Genomic DNA, 23479 nt, shown 5'->3' with positions numbered 1-23479 from the left:
GCCTATACACAAATGCAAGAAGCCTGGGAAACAAGCAGGGAGAACTGGAAGTCCTGGCACAGTCAAGGAATTATGATGTGATTGGAATAACAGAGACTTGGTGGGATAACTTACATGACTGGAGTACTGTCATGGATGGATATAAACTGTTCAGGAAGGACAGGCAGGGCAGAAAAGGTGGGGGAGTTGCATTGTATGTAAGGGAGCAGTATGACTTGTCAGAGCTCAAGTATGAAACTGCAGAAAAGCCTGAGAGTCTCTGGATTAAGTTTAGAAGTGTGAGCAACAAGGGTGGTGGTGGGAGTCTGCTATGGACCACCGGACCAGCAGGATGAGGTGGACGAGGCTTTCTTCCGGCAACTCACGGAAGTTACTAGATCGCAGGCCCTGGTTCTCATGGGAGACTTCAATCACCCTGATATCTGCTGGGAGAGCAATACAGCGGTGCACAGACAATCCAGGAAGTTTTTGGAAAGTGTAGGGGACAATTTCCTGGTGCAAGTGCTGGAGGAACCAACTAGGGGCAGAGCTCTTCTTGACCTGCTGCTCACAAACCGGGAAGAATTAGTAGGGGAAGCAAAAGTGGATGGGAACCTGGGAGGCAGTGACCATGAGATGGTCGAGTTCAGGATCCTGACACAGGGAAGAAAGGAGAGCAGCAGAATACGGACACTGGACTTCAGAAAAACAGACTTTGACTCCCTCCGGGAACTGATGGGCAGGATCCCCTGGGAGAATAACATGAGGGGGAAAGGAGTCCAGGAGAGCTGGCTGTATTTTAAAGAATCCTTATTGAGGTTACAGGGACAAACCATCCCAATGTGTAGAAAGAATAGTAAATATGGCAGGCGACCAGCTTGGCTTAACAGTGAAATCCTTGCTGATCTTAAACACAAAAAAGAGGCTTACAAGAAGTGGAAGATTGGACAAATGACCAGAGAAGAGTATAAAAATATTGCTCGAGCATGCAGGAGTGAAATCAGGAAGGCCAAATCACACCTGGAGTTGCAGCTAGCAAGAGATGTTAAGAGTACCAAGAAGGGTTTCTTCAGGTATGTTAGCAACAAGAAGAAAGTCAAGGAAAGTGTGGGCCCCTTACTGAAGGAGGGAGGCAACCTAGTGACAGAGGATGTGGAAAAAGCTAATGTACTCAATGCTTTTTTTTGCCTCTGTCTTCACGAACAAGGTCAGCTCCCAGACTACTGCACTGGGCAGAACAACATGGGGAGGAGGTGATCAGCCCTCTGTGGAGAAAGAAGTGGTTCGGGACTATTTAGAAAAGCTGGATGAGCACAAGTCCATGGGGCTGGATGCGCTGCATCCAAGAGTGCTAAAGGAGTTGGCGGATGTGATTGCAGAGCCATTGGCCATTATCTTTGAAAACTCGTGGCGAACGGGGGAAGTCCCGGACGACTGGAAAAAGGCTAATGTAGTGCCCATCTTTAAAAAAGGGAAGAAGGAGGATCCAGGGAACTACAGGCCAGTCAGCCTCACCTCAGTCCCTGGAAAAATCATGGAGCAGGTCCTCAAGGAATCAATTCTGAAGCACTTAGAGGAGAGGAAAGTGATCGGGAACAGTCAGCATGGATTCACCAAGGGCAAGTCATGCCTGACTAACCTAACTGCCTTCTCTAATGAGATAACTGGCTCTGTGGATGAAGGGAAAGCAGTGGACGTGTTGTTCCTTGACTTTAGCAAAGCTTTTGACACGGTCTCCCACAGTATTCTTGTCAGCAAGTTAAAGAAGTATGGGCTGGATGAATGGACTATAAGGTGGATAGAAAGCTGGCTAGATTGTCGGGCTCAACGGGTAGTGATCAATGGCTCCATGTCTAGTGGCAGCCGGTATCAAGTGGAGTGCCCCAAGGGTTGGTCCTCGGGCCGGTTTTGTTCAATATCTTCATAAATGATCTGGAAGATGGTGTGGATTGCACCCTGAGCAAGTTTGCAGATGACACTAAACTGGGAGGAGTGGTAGATACGCTGGAGGGTAGGGATAGGATACAGGGGGACCTAGACAAATTGGAGGATTGGGCCAAAAGAAATCTGATGAGGTTCAACAAGGACAAGTGCACAGTCCTGCACTGAGGACGGAAGAATCCAATGCACTGCTACAGACTAGGGACCGAATGGCTCAGTAGCAGTTCTGCAGAAAAGGACCTAGGGGTTACAGTGGACAAGAAGCTGGATATGAGTCAGCAGTGTGCCCTTGTTGCCAAGAAGGCCAATGGCATTTTGGGATGTATAAGTAGGGGCATTGCCAGCAGATTGAGGGACGTGATCGTTCCCCTCTATTCGACATTGGTGAGGCCTCATCTGGAGTACTGTGTCCACACTACAAGAAGGATGTGGAAAAATTGGAAAGAGTCCAGTGGAGGGCAACAAAAATGATTAGGGGACTGGAACACATGACTTATGAGGAGAGACTGGGGGAACTGGGATTGTTTAGTCTGCGGAAGAGAAGAATGAGGGGGGATTTGATAGCTGCTTTCAACTACCTGAAAGGTGGTTCCAAAGAGGATGGATCTAGACTGTTCTCAGTGGTAGCTGAGGACAGAACAAGGAGTAATGGTCTCAAGTTGCAGTCGGGGAGGTTTAGGTTGGCTATTAGGAAAAACTTATTCACGAGGAGGGTGGTGAAACACTAGAATGCGTTACCTAGGGAGGTGGTGGAATCTCCTTCCTTAGAAGTTTTTAAGGTCAGGCTTGACAAAGCCCTGGCTAGGATGATTTAATTGGGGATTGGTCCTGCTTTGAGTAGGGGGTTGGACTAGATGACCTCCTGAGGTCCTTTCCAACCCTGATATTCTATGATTCTATGATATGTACCAGGTTCCTCCTGCAGCCGAGCGATGTGATTTCTGCGGAGACCCTGAAATTATTTCACCATCAGAGTTTGGTGCTCACCCAGCGCTTGGGTTTCCTTTGAGGGAGCCGTGAGGAGGATGGGTCTTAGGCCCCCCGGTTGGAGAGGGGTGCAGGTGTCGGGGCTGCTGACCGGGATCTGGAGAAGTGTGACAGGTCTGCGAGAGGAGTGGAGTTGGAGGAGGAGTATGTGTCTGCAGTGCCTGGGGGAGGCCTGTACCTTTCCCAGGCAGAAGGTATTTGTGCGTTGCCAGTTCCTGGGAGTCTTGGGTCCAGCCTAGTGTTGGAGGAGGAGGAGAGAGTGGAATTGGTTGAGCTGGGAGTGGAGCGCCAGGAGCTGCTCACCCCGCCTTAGGGGCACTTGTGGGGACTGAGCTCTTTTTAGGTAGGGGTAGTGGTGGGACCCCAGAGGATGGGGAGTAACAGTCTGGGCTCATTCACCCAGCTCCCCTTATGGGGGAGAGCACTGACTCAGTGGTGAGCACCATACCTGTTGGTCACCCCCGCAGTGTCCTTGGACCTGACATGAGACTGGGGGCACTTGCAGGTGACCAAGCAGGGTAAGCCACTCGAGCGGCAGGTGTTGTTAGAGGTCAGGGCCCTGAGATGGCTGAACTGGAAGGCAGGAGAACAGAGCAGAGTTCCAGACTGGTGCCAGTGGTGGAGTTCCCATCAGAGGGTCCCCCGCCAGCCAAGAGGAAATCCTACATAGCGGCAGCCTCTCTTTCAGTAACCACAGTGTCTTTGGCAGTGGTGATTGCAGGACTGCAGCCATCCGTCTCCTTGTAGCAGCAGCAGCACGTGGTTTGGCTATGGTACACAAGGGTTTCAAGTGGGTGCCCCATGTGGGACTTTGTAGTGGGCATTTTGCTGCTCTGCTCCTTTGGCTTTATCCCTCGGCAGCTGGGGTCAGTGATTCACCTGCCAGACAGTAGGGAATTTGATGTTAGTTTCCATTCAGTCAAGGAGTCCGAGCAGCTCTTGGAGAAGCTGGGGGAGAAAGCCCCCATAGAGCAGGTGTGGGCGGGATTAGTTGCCATCCCCTTTTTCAAGCCTGTGGTGAAGACAGTGACCATATTTTTCCACACAGCTATGGTATGGGAGGAGGATGTTTGCACCTGGCTGGAGTGTTATGCTCAGGTGCTCTGGGCCCCAGATAGGGTGTATGACAAATATGGGGTTTGGATGGGTGAATTTCAGAGGAAAATTGAGCTTTTGAGGGATAAGTGTGAATAATTAAGGCATTGGTATCACATTCAGGCATTGTATTGGTTCCTTAAGGTTTCTGTTATGCACACAGGGACCTTAGGGGGTTGGCCCGGATACCATGCATTGCTAGAGATTGCATTTTCCTTCTTCTTTTTCTTTTTTTTTTTGATATTTCCAACAGAATTTCTGTCTGTGATTTCATTTTGCTTTGTATAACCATGTTTTTGACTGGATCTGATATTTTAATAAACAGAAAACAAAAAGCAAAATGCCTCAGGGGGCTGGAGGGAGGAGCAGGCTGGGCTGCAAAGATAGAGGGAGCAGCAGATTTCCTGTTTTGTTTCCGACTCGCCTTTTCTTGATTAGTTTTTCTTCTGCACCAACTTGTTCCTTTTCCTTGTGAGCCTGGCAAGCTCAGTCTGTAGAGCACCAGACTTTTAATCTGAGGATCCAGGGTATAAGTCCCTGCTCAAGTAGGGATCCATTCCCCCTGTTGCATTCCCCACAAGCTTCAAACATTATCTCTTTTGAACCTTCTTGACATTACTTATTTTCTTCAGGTTTTGGCCTTTCCTAGGAAGGGCCCTTTAAGTGCGTGGGACTGAAGGGGCAACTTTCTGACCTGCCTACTAGCCTCGCAGTCTGGAGGAAGAGAGATCTAATGTTCTTATGCAAAGCGCTCGGGCCCTAAATCTTAGTTGGTTGCTATTTCTCCTAGATAGCTATTCATGGAAGTGGGAGTTCTGTCTTATTGCCTCTGCTTTTGCCTTTAAGTGAATTTGCTGACTGGGATGCAGGATTTGGGGAATGTTTGGAGCTTCTGCTCCTTATTGAGTGCTCTCTCCTGCAGCAGGACAAGGGGTGCTCTACCCAGAGCCGGAAAGAAATCCACCTTCAGTGTTTGCTGCTCACCCAGGGCCTGCTTTTCTTGGAGGGAGCAGCTTTTAGGCTTGGGCTGAGACCACCCCTTCACCCCCCCCGCCCCCCATCTGGTTACTGCTGCTGCTGTTGGGGCTAGTTCCCAGAGCTGGAGGAGCATAAGAGGTGTGCAACTGGGGTGGAGTTGAAAGAGCATGTTTCTGAAGTGCCTGGGGGTACTCCATGCCTTTTCCAGAAGCTAGGGTGAAGCTCAGTATTGTAGCCTGAATTCTCAGGCCACCAAGAGGAGAAGTTTTTCCCTTCCCTTTAGATCCCTTCAAACCAGATCCACAACCTCAGCTGGCCCTTACCAGGGTGAGCCAGTTGGGGGCCCTGGAATGCCTAGCAAGCTCCACCCACTCATAAACACCCCCCAGTTCAGTGATCCCTCCTGCAACCACACGGCCCTCATACACACTCCCAAAAAGCCTGCATGGGGGAGTTTATTTTCCCTTGAGTGCTACAGGATTCAGCTGGCCCTTAGATTGCAGCCCACCTCAACTGCGCCCCTGTGAGAACCAGAGGTTAAACTGAGAGTGAGCCAATAGGGCTCTGCGGAGGAGTGGCAGCCCATGGTGCTCATTGGAAGATTTTTGAGTGTATATCCCTTTCATACACCGAACCAATACAATCACGAATACACCTCGCTAAGACAAAACTACTATAAACATCACTCAGCTAACTAAGGGTTAAACAACAATGTTACCAAGTTTGGGTCAAATCAATGGATTAACAATGATGTTGCATTGGAACCAGGTCAGCAGTTTAGCCAAATCATCAGATTAATACAGCAGAAAATCCACCCTTATAAATCCTAAAACAGAGAATTGAAACCAACCAGTGCAATCCATCTTGAGCTAATTGAATATTTCTGAGTATTAATATATTACTGAATATTACTGAAACCAAATTATTGCTTACTTTTAAGCCACAACCTAAGAGCCAATTAAAGCTTCCTTCTCACTGCAACACCAAGATAGACCTTATTGAGCCTGTTATAAGTAGAAGTTTTAAAGATCTCAATGAACAATTTATGTTCAACAGCTTAGTTTCTTTGAACCCTTTCACAGATGAGGAATGTGCATTTAATGATTTAATAGGGCAGAGGTTTAGGGCTATTTAGATTTGGGGAGTGTGCGCGTGCACACACACAATACTAGAAAGTCTGGGATATTAATGAAGACCAAAAAATAGAAAAAGGAACCATAATTTACTTAATTGACAAGGGGTTAGAATTCTGCAGCTCTCTCACTTTTTGGATTCAAGTGGAATAGGAGCTGTAACTGCACTGAAGGAAACAGGTGATTGTATAGCTGGCCCGGTGTGTCAGGATAGTGTGTTTTATTAGGTGCACAAAACTAGTCAAGGCTGACGTAGATGTCATGACTTCCTTCACCAGGGGGAACAGTCTCTCTTGGAAGGCTTGATGCCCTGAAAGGCAAAGGACGTCCACCTTTACCATGATCTTTATGGTTGTCAGTTACACCTTACCATGCCTTCTGGAAGGTCTCCTGGTAAATCAAGTGTGAAGTACACCTTGGATACAGACAACACATCCCACTCCAGTTGATGTGTGGCCGCCTTTTGGCCAGTATCTGTTTGGAAAAGTGATGCTTAACCCAGCAGCTTTCTTAAAATATCTGCTGTTGCAAACCACTCACATTGTGTATGTGTGAACCCCAAAGATCTCAAAAATGAAAGAAAAACAAGGCCAGTTTTGAGGAAGTTCCCATAACCAGGCCTCAGGGTTGAAGAGCTGTGCTCTAACAGCAGGGGCCTCCTCAAAAAGAAAAGGGGCCTCAGCAGCCATACAAATAGTTATTTGAAACAAATTCACAGAAAAGCTACCATTATTGAGACATCTCCTGACCGATGTGACATCTTTGCTTTGCAAACAAAAGAACTGGGACACTCAGGCTCAGTCTGCAGAGTTAAGTTGACATAAGGCAGCTTACGTCAACCTAGTAATGTTGCAACTACACTAGAGTGTCTTTCCCGCTGATGTCATTTGCCGACTACGTTGACTTAAAACGCCACCTTCATGAGAGGCGTCCTGCTTAAGTCGATATAGGTAGGTCGATGCAGCACCACAGTAGACACTGCGTTGCTTATGTCAACTGAAGTGGCCTCCAGGAGGTATCCCACAATGCCCCACTGTGACTGCTCTGGTCACCATTTTGAACTCTGCTGCCCAGCAGCCAGGTACACAGGAATAAGCCCCTCCCCTGTTTGAAGGACTGCAATTTTTTTGAATTTCCATTTCCTGTTTGCTCAGCATGGAGCGCTCACCTGGCAACTGCCCAGCTGAGCATGCCGGCTACACGCTCCAAACATGTCCAGCCTGGAGGACAGAGGAGGTGGTGGATCTCCTGGGCCTGTGGGAGAAGAGGCACAGGTCTGATCAAGCCATAGAACTGTGGACATCTACAAGCAGATTGCTCGGGGCATGGAGGAGAAGGGCTACAAGAGGGACCCACAGTAGTGCTGCATGAACATCAGGGAGTTGTGGCAGGCATACCAGAAGGCAAGGGAGGCAAGCAGTCACTGCAGACAAGCTACTTTTACAAGGAGCTCCATGCTATCCTCTGCAGTGACACCCCCTTCCCCAAGACTCCCAGGGATACATCAGAGGAGTTAGAGACTAACCATTTTATTTGAGCATAAGCTTTCGTGAGCTACAGCTCACTTCATCGGATGCATGGACTAATTTGACTAATCTAATCTAGCTCACGAAAGCTTATGCTCAAATAAATTGCTTAGTCTCTAAGGTGCCACAAGTCCTCCTGTTCTTTTTGCGAACACAGACTAAGACGGCTGCTACTCTGAAACCTATCAGAGGAGTTGGAATCACAGGCTACCACAGGCAACCCTGGGGAGGAAGTTTTGGATAAGGAAGAGGAGGATGAGAATGGGGGACAGGTGAGTGGGGGGAATCCATTGTCGTGGCGAGCCAGGAGCTGTTTATAAACCCAGAGCAGTTTATCCAGTTGCAACACTCCAGCACGGGCATGTGTGATGCGGGGCAAGGAACCTCTGGTAAGTATGCAGTTTGCATTGGTATTGCAGGGACACATCTCATTTACTGTTTTTTTATTTGTGTTAAAAGTGTTAGTGAAATAATCAGTGGAGGTACAGTGGCTATCTGCTTCTCATTCAAATGATCACATAATTAGTCTCTTACTCTTTAACCAATAACTTCAGCTATAATCAGAGGGGTAGCCACGCTAGTCTGTATCCACAAAAACAACAAGGAGTCTGGTGGCACCTGAAAAACTAACAAATTTGTTAGGGCATAAACTTTTGTGGGTAAAAAACCCACTTCTACAGATGCATCAGAAGCATCTGAAGAAGTGGGGTTTTTTTACCCATTAAAGCTTATGCCCTAACAAATCTGTTAGTCTTTAAGGTGCAGCCAGACTCCTCGTTGTTTTCACCTACAATTTTATTTTCATTGGTAACAATAACATATTCAAAGATCACAAAATCCTGTCATATATGTTAGTTTTCTTTTAAAACCCGTTGCCAACAACTGAACTCCTGGGTCAAGTTGTGGTTTGTCCCAGTGTAGGTGCCTCCCACTTCTGTGAGTTCATATATCTCTGGATCTTCTGCCATGTGTGTTGGTGGAAGGGGTCTCCTAGGTGGGAATGTTTGCATCATGAGGAAAAATACCTCTCTCTTATTTTCACTCTTTTTAATCTTTCAAAGTAGGAGGAGGTAGAGGAGAAGTGATGTTAACACATAAAACATGAGAGAAAACTGACGTCTGATCTACACTTAAGAAATTTATTGGTATAACTACGTTACTCGGGTGTGAAAAATCCACACCACTGAGCAACATACATACACCACCCTAACCCCCTGTGTAGATTGCGCTACATCAGCGGGAGCGCTTCTCCTGCCAACGTAGCCACCGCCGCTTGCGGGGCCTGGACTAATCAAGTCCGACGGCAGAGATCTCTCCCATTGGCTGAGAGCATCTGTAATAGCTGTGCTGCACCAGCGCAGCTACATCGGTGTGACTGCACCAACATCAGCTTTATTGTGTAGCCATCGCGTCAGACACAAACCCAGAGAATCAGGACTCAGCATTCGTGTATCCTGTGGTCTGAAATTGGAGCCCAACACATTCATTGCCTGACTGGTCACCATCATTTCTAAAGCCTGAAAGTCCTTGTTACACACTCAGGCATGGGCTCCATGGGGAAGGAATGTCCTGTGAAGGACTCTCTCTCTTTGCCTCGTGAAACTTGGGATTGAAATAGCAAAGGACAATTCTTCCCAATCTAACCGTGGCATCCTTTGGGATTGTAATCCGTGCTACTGAACTAGGGAGTGGTATTCCAAAAACAGTTTTACCTGGACCATAGTCCACCACAGCTTCCTTTTCTGGGGTGAAAACCAATAACTATGTGCCTACTATTTCTACTCAAGTTCTTGCCAAATCCTTGGTCTTGGTTAGGGTAAATTTGCACTTCTCCGGTGGAGAATCCTTTACCAAACCTTGCAGAATGTCAGCAGTGTAAGTGAGGAACGGGTTCCCCAAACATGTCCAGTTTATTTCTTTCATTTGGTGGCGCAAGTCTAAATTAGGAAGTAGATACAAGTCTGGGTCTGACTCTCTGTAAGCTATTGGAGATGGGGTTTCTATTTGAAAATAGTTATTTCCTACAGCTATCTTACATTCAATACTGAACGTATTTTAAACACATTAGATGCACCCACAAAAAACATTGTATCTGTTTCTCCACATCTGTATCATTAAGAGTAGCATTTCACAGATTCGCAAAAAGAAAAGAAGTACTTGTGGCACCTTAGAGACTAACCAATTTATTTGAGCATAAGCTTTCGTAAGCTACAGCTCACTTCATCGGATGCATACTTTTCTTTTTGAGAATACGGAGTAACACGGCTGTTACTCTGAATCATTTCACAGATTATAGGATTAGCTAGGGGATATCTTCAGGAGTAATTTCCTGTAGGGCCAGGATCACAGATTCTTTGGGAAACACAAACATGGACATTTTGCCTTGTCACAAGTCACTTACTGTGGATCATCTGAGACAATATTGACCTAAACAACTGAACAACACTGTGATCGCAGGCAGTTACTTCAGTTAGTAGCACAGTGTGGGGCATGCTCTTGGTCATTTCTGAGTGGAGATTTAAAAACACAACTATTTCTTTGTTAGCGTGTCCAGTAGATTGGAAAGTCCTCTCCTGTTGACTGAACTGCATTTGAACTTTCTCCATGTCAAGAAGAAAGGCAAGGAGCAACTAAAATGCAATTAAGACATGATGACATTAGCAAATGGTCGTTTGTCTCAAAGTCCCCAATAAATCTGAGGTACGTTCTGTGAAACAAAATTAATATCCAGTTCTATGACCAAACAGCCTTCAGGAAAGATAGAAAACCCAGATCAGAGAGAGGTACAAGACACCTTAATTTTCAGTGAAGTGAAATTCCGAAGCAGGTTACTTCTGATGACTGAGAATCAGGACAAGAGATTCTCCCATCCCATTCTCTGCTGATCCATTTAAACCTGCTTCACTCAGTGGGTTTCTTGAGTTGTGTTACTTACAAAAGTTTTAGCATCATCATAATGGGGGGCAGGGAGGGGAAAAACCCACAGCCAACCTTCCCATAAGTGGCTTTGTCAATAGATGGAGACTGGGATTAAAACCCTGAATGATCACACTGTGTTTTGACCCATTTGAATTCCCCTTCCATATCTGTGACACTTTCATCTCCTGCCCCATGAGTCTGATTTAAATCAAAGAAATCAAAGCAGCATTCCCAAGCATTCCTGAGGCGTTCCCAAGGTGGAGGGGTAGAATATGAAGAAGGTAAAATGTGCATGGCTCAGACTGAAGGTAACCGTTCTGCGGTGATGGGGAAGCAGGGACTCCCTCTGAGTCACCCCTTATCCTTCCACTGTTGCAGAGGCTGAAATGACACTGTGTGTGTGTGCCCATGTTCCTGATCTTCATTATATTCAAATGTATTTTAAATGAGGATAACGGTACAAAGAATAACTGCTGTTTTGCGCAACACAAGGCCACTTGAGAACAACTGCAACTGAGACAATCTGTCCCCAGAGGGGACCTTGGTGACTCTAAGAGGAATTTTTCAGTGGGAGGAACAGTATAATTGAGATGCTCCAGGTTAGTTTAGACTAAGAAAAGTGATGGAGTTTAGGGCAGGTCATGAGGAAACATGCTAGATATCTCTGGCCACTATACATGGGCTATTTGTTTACTGAAAGAATAGTTGTGTATTTACATCATGATCGCTAATTCTCACTAACTCCATGAAAACCACAGTGATGAGGCCCAGATAGATTCTATCCCAATGTAGCTACCTAAGGTCACCCCTATCTCCTCCACCTGGAGCTGATAGACATTACTGGTAAAGAACACACATTTCCATGACTTGTAGGACAATGGAGATGACAGAAAGGACCACAGGATCAACCCCATAGAAGGTTGAGCTGCAAAAGGAAAAGGTGGGCAACTCACCTGGGGGAGTTGAGAGATGATGGTGAAGCAAATCATGCAAACAGCCTTAAAGGTCACTATGTGGGAATTAGCAAAAGTATTAACTAATAAAAAGTCTTTTGACATCCCCAGACAAGATTTTTATCGTGTTTGTCTCCCTTACAGATTCTCTGATGATAGATAAGTGTGAAGCTCTGAGTGAAGTTTTTCCCACACTCAGCGCATACATAGGGTCTCTCTCCTGTGTGAAGTCTCTAATATGTAATAAGGGCTGAGCTCTGAGTGAATATTTTCCCACACTCACAGCATCCATAAGGTCTCTCCCCAGTGTGGATTCTCTGATGTTGAATAAGGGTTTATCTGTCAGGGAAGCTTTTCCCACACTCACAGCACTCATTTTGTGTGGATTATCTCATGTCTAATAAGGCCTGAGCAGTAATTGAAGATTTTCCCACACTCACTGCCTGTATTTTTTCTCTTCCCCTTGAGGATTCTCTGCTGAGTGGTGATTTCCTTGAGGTCCTTCTGAGTTCCCTGACAATTAATGGATTTACCGACTTTCTCCTGTGGTTTGTTTCCCTGCTGCCTCTCTGGCCTGTGCTGCCTGTCACAGGCTTTACCCTGCTCATGGCTCCTGGACACATTCCCTTTGGACCTTCATGATGATGCTCCACGCGCTTCCACTTGCTCAGCATCTTTCTGGTGAGGACTCTGCTCCTCGTTCTTACCCATTATCCCATCACCTGCTGGCATAAAGAGAGAAACCTCAGACAGAGGGATGGAGAAAGGGACAGCAAACCAAAGTAAGTGTTGGAGAGATGGAAAATAAAAATCAGGAGCTGAATTTCCTCAAACACTTTCCCCAGAGTGGGAAGGAGGGGATCAATTCTGCCTCCACATTCCACCCAGACACTCAGTGGGATCAATTCTGCCTCCACATTCCATCCAAACGCTCAGTGGGATGGGGGGGAAGCTACTCCCTGGTGTCAGTCCGGGTGGGTAGAAAGCCATGAGTGAGATCTGCCCTGAGGTTCTGGCACCTGCTGGGGACAACCCTGAACTCAGAGAACTCCTAAGGTGTTTGTAGAGTATCACAGCTTTGGCCACTGACAGTGTTTGAATTACTTTAATAATTCTTCACCTGTGAAGGCACTTCTCAGCATCTCTCTTTCCTCAGATCACAGAAAGTGATCAGGAACAGTGAGCATGGATTCACCAAGGGCAAGTCATGCCTAACTAATCTAATTGCCTTCTATGATGAGATAACTGGCTCTGTGGATGAGGGGAAAGCGGTGGACGTGTTGTTCCTTGACTTCAGCAAAGCTTTTGACACAGTCTCCCACAGTATTCTTGCCAGGAAGTTAAAGAAGTATGGGCTGGATGAATGGACGATAAGGTGGATAGAAAGTTGGCTAGATTGTCGGGCTCAGTGGGTAGTGATCAATGGCTCCATGTCTAGTTGGCAGCCGGTATCAAGTGGAGTGCCCCAAGGGTCGGTCCTGGGGCCGGTTTTGTTCAATATCTTCATAAATGATCTGGAGGATGGTGTGGATTGCACCCTCAGCATGTTTGCAGATGACACTAAACTGGGAGGAGAGGTAGGTACGCTGGAGCGGTGGCGAACCAGCTGAGCAGCGGGGAACAGCAGAGCAGCAAACAGGAGGAGTTTGCCTGGGATCTGTGTTGGTGAGTATCGGGGTATCTGAGTGTGTGTTTGTTGAGAGGATCGGAGTGTTTGTAGTGAGGGCAGCTTGAAAGTTTGAGCGAGTGCTTGATTGGTTAGCTGAAAAGGGCGGGAGTTGGGAGTGTTTTGTTTCAGGTGAGCCTGGCTGTTTAAATAAAGTCAGTGCTCCGCGAACCAGCTGAGCAGTGGGGAACAGCAGAGCAGCAGGGAACAGCAGGAGTTTGCCTGGGAGTTCACCTGGGGTGAGCCCACTGAGGCTTACACCCTGACGGCTTCTCTGAGTAATTACTGCATCTCCTGAGGAAGCTCTTAATAGGAAGGTAATATGGATGGGGAGCGTTCAGCTGTTGTGACCTGCACTGGATGTGCCATGTTTGTCTTTCTTCCACGGGACAGAAGTGACTTTGTCTGTACAAAGTGCAAGCTGGTCTCCATATTGGAAGAGAAGGTTCAAGGTCTGGAGCAACAGGGATCGACCCTGCTTTGCATAAGAGAATCTGAAGATTTCCTGGACAGACGTCAGGATATGCTACTGCGGGCACAAGGTTCTGAAGATTCAGAGCAGGCTGCGCAGCGGGGACAGGAGGACGTTGAAGAAATTTGGCAACATGTGACCTCCAGAAGAAGAAAGGGGAGCGTCCATGTACCAGCAGCGCAGATACAGGTAAGCAACCGTTTTCATGTTCTCTCCACAGGTACCATTGCGGGGAGTGGCCCAGATGATACATGTGGGGGAAGGGAGCAGAAGGAGACTCCGCCGATTGGAAGGCATGAAATGCACTGTCCTAAGGTTGGGGGTTCCACGACCACCACTCCCAAGAGAAGGAGGTGGGTGGTGGTGGTCGGGGACTCTCTCCTCAGGGGGCCTGAGTCATCTATCTGCCGCCCTGACCGGGAAAACAGAGAAATCTGCTGCTTGCCAGGGGCTAAGATTCGCGATGTGATGGAGAGACTGCCGAGACTCATCAAGCCCTCGGACCGCTACCCCTTCCTGTTTTTCCACGTGGGCACCAATGATACTGCCAAGAATGACCTTGAGCGGATCACTGCAGACTACATGGCTCTGGGAAGGAGGATAAAGGAGTATGAGGCTCAAGTGGTGTTCTCGTCCATCCTCCCCATGGAAGGAAAAGGCCGGGGGGATGAGGTGGACGAGGCTTTCTTCCGGAAACTCGCAGAGGCTACTAGATGGCATGCCCTGGTTCTCATGGGCGAATTCAATCACCCTGATATCTGCTGGGAGAGCAATACAGCGGTGCACAGACAATCCAGGAAGTTTTTGGAAAATGTAGGGGACAATTTCTTGGTGCAAGTGCTGGAGGAACCAACAAGGGGCGGAGCTCTTCTTGACCTGCTGCTCACAAACTGGGAAGAATTAGTAGGGGAAGCAAAAGTGGATGGGAACCTGGGAGGCAGTGACCATGAGATGGTCGAGTTCAGGATCCTGACACAAGGAAGAAAGGAAAGCAGCAGAATACGGACCCTGGACTTCAGAAAAGCAGACTTTGACTCCCTCAGGGAACTGATGGGCAGGATCCCCTGGGAGAATAACATGAGGAGGAAAGGAGTCCAGGAGAGCTGGCTGTATTTTAAAGAATCCTTATTGTGGTTACAGGAACAAACCATCCCGATGTGTAGAAAGAATAGTAAATATGGCAGGCGACCAGCTTGGCTTAACAGTGAAATCCTTGCTGATCTTAAACGCTAAAAAGAGGCTTACAAGACGTGGAAGATTGGACAAATGAGAAAGAAGAGTATAAAAATACTGCTCGGGCATGTAGGAGTGAAATCAGGAAGGCTAAATCACACCTGGAGTTGCAGCTAGCAAGAGATGTTAAGAGTACCAAGAAGGGTTTCTTCAGGTATGTTAGCAACAAGAAGAAAGCCAAGGAAAGTGTGGGCCCCTTACTGAATGAGGGAGGCAACCTAGTGACAGAGGATGTGGAAAAAGCTAATGTACTCGATGCTTTTTTTGCCTCTGTCTTCACGAACAAGGTCAGCTCCCAGACTACTGCACTGGGCAGCACAGCATGGGGAGGAGGTGGCCAGCCCTCTGTGAAGAAAGAAGTGGTTCGGGACTATTTGGAAAAGCTGGACAAGCCATTGGCCATTGTCTTTGAAAACTCATGGCGATCGGGGGAAGTCCCGGATGACTGGAAAAAGGCTAATGTAGTGCCCACCTTTAAAAAAGGGAAGAAGGAGGATCCAGGGAACTACAGGCCAGTCAGCCTCACCTCAGTCTCTGGAAAAATCATGGAGCAGGTCCTCAAAGAATCAATTCTGAAGCACTTAGAGGAGAGGAAAGTGATCAGGAACAGTCAGCATGGATTCACCAAGGGCAAGTCATGCCTGACTAATCTAATGCCTTCTATGATGAGATAACTGGCTCTGTGGATGAAGGGAAAGCAGTGGACGTGTTGTTCCTTGACTTTAGCAAAGCTTTTGACACGGTCTCCCACAGTATTCTTGCCAGGAAGTTAAAGAAGTATGCACTGGATGAATGGACTATAAGGTGGATAGAAAGCTGGCTAGATTGTCGGGCTCAACGGGTAGAGATCAATGGCTTCATGTCTAGTTGGCAGCCGGTATCAAGTGGAGTGCCCCAAGGGTTGGTCCTCAGGCCGGTTTTGTTCAGTATCTTCATAAATGATCTGGAGGATGGTGTGGATTGCACCCTCAGCAAGTTTGAAGATGACACTAAACTGGGAGGAGAGGTAGATATGCTGGAGGGTAGGGATAGGATACAGAGGGCCCTAGACAAATTAGAGGATTGGGCCAAAAGAAATCTGATGAGGTTCAACAAGGACAAGTGCAGAGTCCTGCACTTAGGATGGAAGAATCCCATGCACCGCTACAGACTAGGGACCGAATGGCTCGGCAGCAGTTCTGCAGAAAAGGACCTAGGGGTTACAGTGGACGAGAAGCTGGATATGTGTCAACAGTGTGCCCTTGTTGCCAAGAAGGCCAATGGAATTTTGGGATATATATGTAGGGGCATTGCCAGCAGATGGAGGGACGTGATCATTCCCCTCTATTCGACATTGGTGAGGCCTCATCTGGAGTACTGTGTCCAGTTTTGGGCCCCACACTACAAGAAAGATATGGAAAAATTGGAAAGAGTCCAGTGGAGGGCAACAAAAATGATTAGGGGTCTGGAACACATGACTTATGAGGAGAGGCTGAGGGAACTGGGATTGTTTAGTCTGCAGAAGAGAAGAATGAGGGGGGATTTGATAGCTGCTTTCAACTACCTGAAAGGGGGTTCCAAAGAGGATGGATCTAGACTGTTCTCAGTGGTAGCTGATGACAGAACAAGGAGTAATGGTCTCAAGTTGCAGTTCGGGAGGTTTAGGTTGGATATTAGGAAAAACTTTTTCACTAAGAGGGTGGTGAAACACTGGAATGCGTTACCTAAGGAATCTCCTTCCTTAGAAGTTTTTAAGGTCAGGCTTGACAAAGCCCTGGCTGGGATGATTTAATTGGGGATTGGTCCTGCTTTGAGCAGGAGGTTGGACAAGATGACCTCCTGAGGTCCCTTCCAACCCTGATATTCTATGATTCTATGATTCTATGGCTCAGATCCCTGGAGATCTGGGACCCATGACTCTTTTCCTCATTCCACATGGGACATCATGTCAGCTTTGGAAATTGGAAACCCTGCTTAAGAGAAATAAAACATAGCCTCTCTGGGACTGTCCCCTTTCATGTAGGCTCAGAGTCCTCCCAGGGCAAGCCCAACAGCTCCAGGCCTTCGGGTGGCAGCACCCGTTTTTCTCATTTCTCATCCAAATGATTTCAGACTCCTGGTCGTGACTTCACCTCTTTAGAAGGCGATGAAACCAGTAGGCATTTTCAGCAAAGCCTGACAGTTTTTTCAAAACAAGCCGGCATTTATTAGACAACTAGAATACAGGATTGAAGGATCCCCAGGTTAGCCTGTTAAAGCAAAACTTAACTTAATGTTTGTGTTGGTGAAGTCATCTGCCCAGCTTTTCCAAAAACTCCTCAATTTCATCTCTGTTTCTTTCTCCTTGGGCAGTAGCAAACTTAAAGCCCAGTCCCCCTGTCCCAAGTTGCAGTCCTGCTGTGTTCCCATGGTCTGTTTGCCTTGGCTCACAGTCATTACAAATCAATGCCCTGTAGTTCGGTATTCCGTTATCTCTCCAGGGTGCTCCATTCATATATGGACATTTCTTCATAGTGAATCCATGCCAACCTGGAGAGGCCTACCTTTCTCCAATAGCCATTCCTTCCCCTGTCCCACAGAAGGAATTAACTCCTTCACACTCAGTGAGTAACAAAGCAAAATGTGAGGGGAAGCTGAGTCATACATATTTTTTAAGAAAGAAAGAAAGAAAGAAAGGAGATATGGTCAAAGCAAAGGGCTAAGATAATGGATCATATAATCATAAAATATAGGACTGGAAAGGACCTCAAGAGGTTATCAAGTCCATCCCCCTGCCCTGAGACAGGATCAAACATAAGTATACCATTCATGACAGGTGTTTATCTAATGTGTTGTTAAAAACCTCCAGTGAGAGGGATTCCAAAACCTTATCTATTTTAATAGTTAGAAACTGTTTCCTAATATCCAACCTAAATTTCCCTTGCTGCAGATCAAGCCAATCACTTCTTCTCCGACCATCAGTGAACATGGAAAACAATTGATATCCACCCTCTTTGTAACAACTCTTTCCATATTTGAAGACTATTCTCAGGTTCCCCCCTCAGTCTTTTCTCAACACTAAACAGGCCCAATTCCTTCAACCTTTCCTCAAAGGTCATGACAGCATAGGTGCCAACTTCTCCTGGCACCAATGGGTGCTCGACCCCCCCCCCCCGGCCCCACCTTGACTCCACCCCTGCCCCTAACTCCACCCCCTCCCTGCCCCATTGGACTCCTTCCCCAAATCCCCAACCCTGCTCCGCCTCTTCCCCACCTCCTCCCCTGAGCGTGCCACATTCCCGCTCCTCCCCCCTCCCTCTCACAGCTTGTTACACCATGAGACAGCTGTATTGCAGCGGTAAGCACTGGGAGGAGAAGCAGAGACGTGGCGCACGCAGGGGAGGAGGCAGAGGTGAGGTGAGGTGAGCTGGGGTGGCGGGGGCAGGGAGCTTGGCTGCTGGTGGGTGCAGAGCATCCACCAATTTTTCCCCATGGGTGCTTCAGCCCCGGAGCACCCATGGAGTTGTTGCCTATGCATGTCAGAGGATAAGGAGGTAGCTTTTTACTTCTGAATGCAGATGAACAGGGCAAGGTTGCATTTGTCAAGGTCAGAGAAAAGATTTTGCGGTAACTGAGAAAGGAGACGATGAGAGCCCGGGGAAGAGTTTTAGCTGTGTAGATGCATAGGAAAGGCTGTTGTTAAGCTGTCTGGAGTGGCTCGCAGATGTGGTGTTACAAACCAGTGCACAACCCCCAAACAAGTTGTCTGTGGGGGGACATGATAGAGGCAACAGGTTTAAGACAAATAAAAGGAAGTATTTCTTCACACAACGCACAGTCAACTCTTTGCCGGAGGATGTTGAGAAGGTGAAAACTATACTAGGGTTAAAAAAGAACTAGAGAAGTTCATGGAGGATAGGTCCATCAATGGCTGTTAGCCAGGATGGGCAGGGATGGTGTCCCTAGCCTCTGTTTGCCAGAGGCTGGGAGGGTGTGACAGGGAATGGATCACTTGGTGATTCCCTGTTCTGTTCATTCCCTCTTAAGCACCTGGCATTGGCCACTGTTGGAAGACAGGATACTGGGCTAGATCGATCTTTGGTCTGACCCAGTATTGCCATTCTTAGATTCATAGATTCATAGATACTAAGGTCAGAAGGGACCATTATGATCATCTCCTGCACAACGCAGGCCACAGAATCTCACCCACCCACTCCTGCGAAAAACCTCACCTATGTCTGAGCTATTGAAGTCCTCAAATTGTGGTTTAAAGACTTCAAGGAGCAGAGAATACTCCAGCAAGTGACCCGTGCCCCATGCTACAGAGGAAGGCGAAAAACCTCCAGGGCCTCTTCCAATCTGCCCTGGAGGAAAATTCCTTCCTGACCCCAAATATGGCAATCAGCTAATCCCTGAGCATATGGGCAAGATTCACCAACCAGATACTACAGAAAATTCTTTCCTGGATAACTCAGATCCCATCCCATCACAGGCCATTAGGCCTATTTACCATGAATATTTAAAGATCAATTAATTACCAAAATCATGTTATCCCATCATACCATCTCCTCCATAAACTTATCGAGTTTAATCTTAAAGCCAGATAGATCTTTTGCCCCCACTTTTTCCCTTGGAAGGCTATTCCAAAACTTCACTCCTCTGATGGTTAGAAACCTTCGTCTAATTTCAAGTCTAAACTTCCTGGTGGCCAGTTTATAGCCATTTGTTCTTGTGTCCACATTGGTACTGAGCTTAAATAATTCCTCTCCCTCTCCGGTATTTATCCCTCTGATATATTTATAGAGAGCAATCATATCTCCCCTCAACCTTCTTTTAGTTAGGCTAAACAAGCCAAGCTCCTTGAGTCTCCTTTTATAAGACAAGTTTTCCATTCCTCGGATCATCCTAGTAGACCTTCTCTGTACCTGTTCCAGTTTGAATTCATCCTTCTTAAACATGGGAGACCAGAACTGTACACAGTATTCCAGGTGAGGTCTCACCAGTGCCTTGTATAACGGTACTAAAACCTCCTTTTCCCTACTGGAAATACCTCTCCTGATGCATCCCAAGACCGCATTAGCTTTTTTCACGGCCATATCACATTGGCAGCTCATAGTCATCCTATGGTCAACCAATACTCCAAGGTCCTTCTCCTCCTCCGTTACTTCTAATTGATGCGTCCCCAGTTTATAACTAAAATTCTTGTTATTAATCCCTAAATGCATAACCTTACACTTCTCACTATTAAATTTCATCCTATTACTATTACTCCAGTTTACAAGGTCATCCAGATCCTCCTGTAGGGTATCCCGGTCCTTCTCTAAATTGGCAATACCTCCCAGCTTTGTATCATCCGCAAACTTTATTAGCACACTCCCACTTTTTGTGCCCAGGTCAGTAATAAAAAGATTAAACAAGATTGGTTCCAAAACTGATCCTTGAGGAACTCCACTGGTAACCTCCCTCCAGCCTGACAGTTCACCTTTCAGTAGGATCTGTTGTAGTCTCCCCTTTAACCAATTCCGTATCCACCTTTCAATGTTCATATTGATCCCCATCTTTCCAGTTTAACTAACAATTCCCCCTGTGGCACGGTATCAAACGCCTTACTGAAATCTAGGTAAATTAGATCCACTGCGTTTCCTTTGTCTAAAAAATCTGTTACTTTCTCAAAGAAAGAGATCAGATTGGTTTGGCATGATCTACCTTTTGTAAAACCATGTTGTATTTTGTCCCATTTACCATTGACTTCAATGTCCTTAACTACTTTCTCCTTCAAAATTTTTTCCAAGACCTTGCATACTACAGATGTCAAACTAACAGGCCTGTAGCTACCCGGATCACTTTTTTTCCCTTTCTTAAAAATAGGAACTATGTTAGCAATTCTCCAATCATACGGTACAACTCCTGAGTTTACAGATTCATTAACAATTCTTGCTAATGGGCTTGCAATTTCAGGTGCCAAGTCCTTTAATCTTTCTATAATTAGATGTCACCAACCGACTATCAAGTATGTACTCCTCAAGCACTATGATAGATGGTCTTTTACACTAAAAACCACAACAATATTCTTTTCATGTTATCTGATTAAAATATGACAATATAGACCATTGTTGCAACCCCTGTTATATATTTCCAACAAGTCTTGGCATCTATGTGGCATCTATGAAAAGATTATGATTGATTATGCTATCTGGATGTATGTGTCATTTTCGTATTTGAAGTTATAAGTATTGGCTCTAAACCGGGATTTCAAATGTTTGCTTCTGGGGTAACGCCCACAAGGTAGTTAGCCAGCACATCTTGGAGGGACTATTCAAATTGAGTGGCCCATGAAAAGGACACAACTCACAATGGACCATGGGAGACCTCATCTAAACTGAACAGACTTTTCTGTGAATGTTCCTTCTGAAGTATAGGTAATGGCGTCCTGCAATGACTGAGCAAAGTCAGGCATGGTCAGGGAACTTGCTCATGTGACTCCAAGCTCCCATCTTTCACCTGTGATTTTCCTCTAGCTGTGCAGAGGACTTTGAAACAATGGATTTCCCTCCACATGGCAGAAGCTATAAGAGGCCTGGAAACATCTCCACTGTGTCTCTATCCTGCTCCAGCCTCTTTCATGCTCAAACCTCTGGACTACGGACTTATACTAATGGGAGCATTCTAACCAAGAGACTGAGGACCTTCCAGTGATTTGGAAGCAACCAGAGACTTATCAAACCAGCAGTTTATTCCATCACTGCTATAAATCTGAACCAAGAACTTTGCAATTAGTGTATGTATTTGATTCCTTTAACCAATTTTAATTCTCACCTTTCTTTCTCTTTCTTTTTAAAAATAAACCTTTAGAATTTAGATACTAAAGGATTGGCATCAGCATGATTTTTGGGAAATATCAAAAGTGATACAAATAAATAAATATATATAATATATATATTTATTTAAATAAATAAAATTATACATTGACCTGGGTGTGTGGCTGGTCCTTTGGGATCAGAAGAACCTCTTATTTTAAAGAACCACTCACTTCATTTCATGGTCTGGTGTTTTTGGTGGTAATACAAGGACTGGAATGCCTAAGGAAACTGCTTTTATGACTTCTTGTTAGTCGGTATGGTGAAGCAGAAGTTTCCTTTTGTTGCTGGTTTGGTATATCCTATGGGGTATTAGGTACCAGTCTTGGGGGTGTATCTGCCCTATTTCTCTGCCAAATTCAGGACAAACTGCTTTCTCAGTTGTGGCCCTCTAAGGCATGGTTACAGGCACTAAGCTCTCTTCTCTGTCCAGTGATCTGAGAAGATTGCCAGTGGAAGGACAGATGGTGTATGGACACACAGACACATGGCTAGGGCACCTGGTGAGGGAGAACTTCCTTATCTCTATCTGAGGCAGGTTGAAGGGGAAAGGACGGACATTAGTCATCTAATCTTAACCACTTGAGACGCTGAAGGGAGTAGAGCTAGTGTTGGTTACGAGCAGTAATCCCGCCTAATGGGGAGGAGTTTAATATAAAGAAAAGGGTCATGTGGAGAACAGGGTTTACTCTCAGGGCCTTGGAGAGAAAAGAAATCTGCCACTTTCTCTCTGAACTCAATTTGCTTTTCTTGTTCCTTTCCCTTATAGTAAAGATACAGAGAATGGAAGTGATTAAACTTCTCCCCTGAGGGAATGGCCCTGAGTCACTTGGCTTTGTTTCCTCTCAGCATTTCCTGTGCAGACAGGTGGGGCATGATTTGTTTTAAATGAGTCACGGACAGTGGATATTTTCATTGTTTTCTTTCTAAGCATTTAGCTCTGGAGTCAGCCTCACCGCCCAGTTAATACTGAGGGGGCAGTATTAATTAAATGGCAAAACACTTCCTTAATGCAGAGTTAAGGTTGGCTGGTGCAATAACAGCTCTTTGCAGAATCTCTACATCTGCAAAACTCAAACTTCTGAAAAGCAGGAGACGCAGTTGCAGTTGTCCGCACCAACTTCATCCTGTCCTCTTTCAGCATTGTCCCGTTAACACACACACATTTACTCTGCCAAAACCCTGCTGGCTGAAACCTACAAGCTGTTCACTACCTTTTACAGTCCTTCCAACCAGACCTCCAACCCCGTCTTGGTCTGACGAAGCACAACCCCTGGGCAAACCAGACTGGAGTAAGGATTGGGCATGGCCATGACAGTGAGTGCAGAGAAAGACCCCTGACCCCTACTCAGATCAGCCTCACTTCACTGATCTCTCCTCACTCAGACACACTGCACCCCCTCCCCAAATTCCTAAAAGTCTGGGTAGGGGAGCTTATTTTCCCTGGTGATGGTCTGAGCTCTCCCTCCCCACCCGGCTACAGCTGGAGCTAAGAGAGATGCCCCCCCATTGCTCCACTTTGGGAAACAAAGTGTTAATTCAGAGGAATCTGATAAGGCTCAGATGTGGAGTGGCTGATCTCCACTCAGATTCGCCACAGTTCCAGCCCCTGTTGCTTACTGAAATAAATGACTCAATATCCCAGTTAAATGTTGTGACATTCCCCTCTGGTGTTATCTGGACTGGTGATCTACTACGTCTCTCCAGTCCTTGACTCTGGGAGCCAGCCTTACCCTGCTCTGCTGTGAGAACCCCCACTCCTGGGCTGGTCATGCACAGCCT

At 46.5% G+C, this 23479-nt stretch overlaps 1 protein-coding gene and 1 long non-coding RNA gene across 2 annotated transcripts in view; one reads left to right on the top strand and one right to left on the bottom strand.

Annotated features, from left to right (window-relative positions):
• The window catches only part of LOC119564619, a 234949-nt gene that overhangs the window by 25501 nt on the left and 185969 nt on the right, over positions 1–23479 (top strand). The gene's annotated exons all lie outside the window — the stretch shown is intronic.
• Positions 1–23479, bottom strand: part of LOC102934153 (zinc finger protein 135) — a 190519-nt gene that overhangs the window by 145487 nt on the left and 21553 nt on the right. The window contains exon 4 of the transcript XR_006287749.1: positions 21805–21810. The gene's annotated coding sequence lies outside the window, so the exon portion shown is untranslated. The remainder of the gene's footprint in view (positions 1–21804; positions 21811–23479) is intronic.

This window comes from Chelonia mydas, chromosome 28, assembly GCF_015237465.2.
Source record: "Chelonia mydas isolate rCheMyd1 chromosome 28, rCheMyd1.pri.v2, whole genome shotgun sequence".
NCBI classification, from domain to species: domain Eukaryota; kingdom Metazoa; phylum Chordata; order Testudines; family Cheloniidae; genus Chelonia; species Chelonia mydas.
This window is presented reverse-complemented; position numbering and strand designations above follow the sequence as displayed.